Source organism: Triturus cristatus, chromosome 4_1, assembly GCF_964204655.1.
Source record: "Triturus cristatus chromosome 4_1, aTriCri1.1, whole genome shotgun sequence".
In the NCBI taxonomy this organism is placed as follows: domain Eukaryota; kingdom Metazoa; phylum Chordata; class Amphibia; order Caudata; family Salamandridae; genus Triturus; species Triturus cristatus.
Genome location: NC_140585.1, coordinates 146300259 through 146305454, shown reverse-complemented (window position 1 = coordinate 146305454; position 5196 = coordinate 146300259).

Genomic DNA, 5196 nt, shown 5'->3' with positions numbered 1-5196 from the left:
CAGCGTATTGAGCGCGCTGGCGAAGCTAGATATAGCAGGGTGTCATCCGCATAGAGCGAGATGCGGTCCTCCCACCCCATCGTCCACTTTAGGCCACGGATGACCGGGTCCTGTCGTACCCAGGCTGCGAGCGGCTCCAGCGCCAGCGCAAATAGGAGTGGGGAGAGGGGGCAGCCCTGTCGTGTCCCCCGCCCCAACGGAAAAGCGTTCGAGATGTGCCCATTGACGACGACCTGTGCCAGCGGCTTAGTACACAGGGGCTGGATCCATGCGCATATCTTGGGGCCAAATCCCAGGTGACGAAGAACCGCAAAGAGGAAAGGCCATTCCACCAGATCGAATGCCATTCGCGCATCTAGTGAGAGGATGACCGCGTCCTCTTCTATCGAGGAGCGATGTGCAAGGACCCCGTGCAACCGCCGTATGTTCAGGGCGGTATTACGATTAGGCATAAACCCAGACTGATCCGGGTGTATCACGGCAGAAAGGTGGGGCTGCAGCCTCGTCGCCAAGACCTTTGCAAGGATCTTCGGGGGGCGCTAGAGGGCGCCAGACCGACATGGCCGCACATCCGTGAGGCTCTCGCCAGCCAGGTGCTTTGAATCTTCATTAGTCCATCCTACGTCCGAGGGACACGACTCTGACCAGCTCTATTTGACGGGCAGCGGACGTAGAACAGGTCCACCGAATTGGAGACCATTCTGGCCGGTGGTTCGCCAGCAACGACCGCCGAAATCCCCCCGGCCGCTGTGGCTGCTCGGCTGGTGCGAGGAGGCCGGCTGCCGTGCACACGCTGCAGCGGGGATCTGACGGGCGCGCTAGGCCTGAGGAAATATGAATTTTTATGATCAATTGTGTCCCCTATCTAGACCCCAACGGCTCCATGTACATTCTACAAGTACATGTATGTTCCCTCCACTTCAAGCTATGAAGACGCAAATACAACTGTGTCCAACGTTAATATGTCCTCTTTCAGATCTGCCATGAATGGGTCAGATATTCCGTTCCTAAGTATGCCTTGCCACCGTCTTTATATGGTATACTTTTCACGTTTTCCAGCTCTGGCAAGGTAGGCCCTGAATTCTGCCATCGAGCTTTTCCTGCTTCTGCCTCTGAATGCTCCAGCCTGGACCTGCATCTGTATCAATGACCTTTGTCTTACTCCCTGCGCGGCTAACGGTGCTTAGCCCGGCCTGTTGCCTGCCAAAACTGTATTCAGCCTTCAAGTTATCTGCTCCGCTCCTCGAGAAATGCATTCCTGTCTAGTAGCTTAGGTAAACATCCCTCCAGCTGCAGAGCAAAGGGCCCGGCCTTACTGTCTCCATGCAAGTAATTCATGACTTTCGTTACCATGGTAGGCCCATGCCCCCTCGCATCTCATGTAGACACTAAGGGGCCTATGCATCAACAATGCCATTTGCGATTCCTTATTAGCGAAAAATAAGGAATCGCTAATAAGGAATAGCAAAAGGCTATGCATGTAGGAATCGCTATTCAAATAGCGATTCCTTAATATTCCTTATTACCGAATCGATAATACCGAATCGGTAATAAGGAATACCTACCCATTCATTCCTATGGGCTTGGAGGCCCATAGGAATGAATGTAAAGCCAGTCTGTATTAGCGATTCGGTATTACCGAATCGCTAATAGCGGGAGCACTTTCAAGGGTGCCAGGGTGTCAAAAGGACACCCTGTTGCACCCCTGAAAATGATATGTGCACATATGTTGCACACACACATGCTCTAAGGGCATGTGTGTGCGCAACATGAAACTTTGAAAAATGCACAAAAGTGCATTTTTCAAAGTTTTCGCAAATTACCATGCAGTTCATCTTCATGGTAATTTGCTCCCCCTATTAGCGAAATCGCTAATTTTTTAACCTTGATGCATTGCATTTAAGGAATCTCACTTTGGGATTCCTTAAATGCAATCGCTATTTAAGGAATCGGTATTTAAGGAAACCCTATTTAAAGAATCGCTATTTAAGGATTCCTTAAATAGCGATTTCTGCTTTTGGGTTGATGCATTGGGATTGGGTATTTTTTACTTAATACCGGGAGCTATTACCGAATCGGTATTTTACCGACTGGATTTTGGGTTGATGCATGAGGCTGTTAGACGCTTGTACACGCACTAGCAGTCAGTATAGAATAGGCTCTGTCCGAAAAGACCTTTCCTTCCAGATAATATAGTTCCTTAAACACAAGATATTAGATATGATTTGGGATTAGGTTGTCCTGACATCCCAGACTTCTGTCTCCTCATGTAGGGCTAAATGTCGAGTTCCCTTCACCCTCTAAGTTGCACGTCAATCACACGTCATGCGGCTGCGCGCGCATCTCTGCCATGTATTTCTGCTGACTTTGCAGGATTCTTTTATGGATCCACCCACTTGTGTCATCATCATAATGACGTTTCTAGTATACGCCTTTATGCACGCCTATTGTAACGCCTTTTTTATTACGTATGTGTATTCTTATCTTTCCTATCAGCTGTTACGCCTCCTGCATCTGTCTTTACTGTAATGCATTTAATATAAATATGACAACCTGTCAATAATGTGCTGCTGATCCCTTCCTGAACCTTCGTGGTGACGGAACTCGATTGCCTGGTTCGAACCATCATTCCTTTGTAAGGAATAAATTCCCTTTTATAACCTCAAATACCACGGATTCTGCCTCTTATTTTTACTGAGTTATTCTTCTTGAATTTTACCGCATAAATTAAGTCTAGGTAATTTAAATTTACCACATAATTGGCGCCCGAACAGGGACACCTCTCACACCCCACGCGCCGGAGGTGCGTTGCAGACCCGGTCTCCTGCCACAGCCGGACGGACAATTACGCGTACCCGCAGGATTTCCTGTATCTCCCTCAGGCCAACGGGGGCGACTGAGGCTGCGATCAACACCCAGACGAGGCGGTGAGGAGTGCGGAGAATCCCGACCAGAGCCTAGCTGAGAGAGCAAGATCCGAGGTATACAGAGGCCCACCAGATTCCGAAGTTCCGAAGTATTTGAGTCACGAGTCGAGTCCAGTCCAGTTTGGTCTAGTCCAGTCCAGACTTCCGAGGCCTTCCGTTCCGTGCTTCCCGGTGAGTACCGTTGCTGGGGACGCATCTAGACGTGCACATTAGTTTGTGCCGGTCAAGACGGGTTTGGGTACACAGACCTGGTCTGCACTGTTTTAGCAGTGTATCTGTACTGTTTAGCAGTACATACAGTATATCTAGTATTATGCAGTTAACTAGTTTTATTCTAATTATTATTGTTCGTTTCCAAAAAAGTTTTTGATATGTTTTAAATGTCGTGGTATGAGTGATTGTTCGATCTTCATTATTGTGTTTATTGTATAAATTGTGTTCAAGACCGAGTAAGAATTAAGTAGCAAGGTTCAAGATGCCGTTATTTTCAAAATTAAGACAGATAAAAACTAGAAAAGGGATACTCGAGGAAGCTGTTCCCATTCCACCTAGGGACACTCCAGGGTACTTTATGTACCATAAACATGGCCTAGATGCCGTATTATATCTTGATCTATGGGTGGACTACACCAAGGATTTAGCAGAGAGTCAGAGATGGCCCGCTACTGGAACATGGGATGCAGATTGCATCATGAGAGTAGAAGAAGTATTATGGAAAAAGAAAGCCAGACAGTCACAGAAAGATGCCATTGAATTATGGCGTAAAGAATCGCATAGGCGCACAGAGAAAGCGCTCAGAAAAGAAGAGAAAAGTAGGGAAGATTCAGAAAGAGTCCGAGAAAACATATTAATTAACGAAGGTATCCGAGTAAAAACAGAACAAGTAGACAGACAACGAAACACTCTTATGAATGGTATGTATCCTCTTCTGGCCGAGGGTTTGCCTAAGGCCACCCTGGAGGTACCAAAAGATCTGCCACCTCTATTACTCCCGATTAAAGTACATCCCAAGACCGCAAAGGACATTTTCCTTTCTTCCTATTTAGATGATGCAGCCCCCGAATATGCTAATGGTGCGCAGCCACGCACACCACCTGTTAACGACGCTCAACCCCAAGATCAGCTGCACCCACCTCCGCAGCAACAAACTCCTCCTCACGTTCTAAACATTCTATCTGTTCCTACAGTCCTTCCTGCATCCACACTCTCTACCCTACACCCAACAAATCCTTTTGGACTTGGCACCTCAGGAGGTGCGACAGGAGGTTTTTCCACGCCACCGCCAGCAACTAGATTGACTTATAGAGATTTAGCACACCAACGTACACCCCAAAGAGCTAATGACAATATATTAAATGAGCCTCTTACAGATTGTAGATATGATCCAGTGCCAGGTAAACACGACAGGATGTTGCTATCTTCAGTACGTTTACGACGAGTTGCAAACTATTTAATGACATTACCAGGAATGGTTGAACATCTAGACAAAATATATCGCTTTGTCCAAACAGGGCAAGGTCCTGAAAGTATTGGCGAGGCCATGGAATACCAGAAAGTAGATATGCAGAAATTATTGTTACGCTTTTTTATAAACTGCTTGATCAGAAACAGAGATAGGCCTGAGGTAGATCCAGAGGAAATGCAAGTACTTACCAGATGGGGTCAGAATATAGCAGACGGAAAACATGATAAACAGAAGTATATAGAAGTCATGTGCCGAAAGATCAGAAAAGAAGTAGAACGAATACATGAAAGAAGATTAGAAGCAGATAAAACTGAATCAGAGGAAGAGGAGGAGGAACAGTCAGAAATGAACACAGGACAATTAGAATTACCAGCTAGACAAACGATAGCTTATGTAGGAAAAGGAAGATCTTTTAATAATCCAATACGTCCGATACGTCCAGAATGTAACAGAATTTTTCAAACAGTTATCTCAAATCCAAGGACCCCTGAACACTTATTCCAGGCTACTGATAAATTACTTCGAGAACGAAGGGGGTACCATGTGCTCGATTCTATGGATGAACAAGAATTAGCCAGGTCAGCAGTACAATGGGCTGACAGTTCTGAAAAATACAGTGATGATGCGCTAGCACACACGTTTCTGAATCTCACCCCAGATGAACAGCGTTTAGCTAGTATATACATGATACAACATCTCCTTATATTATATAAAGGCCAACACTCCGATCCTGGTCCCCTACCTGATATACTGATAGAACTACTCATGAATAAATGGAGAGGTCTAGGTACCGATCTAATTAAA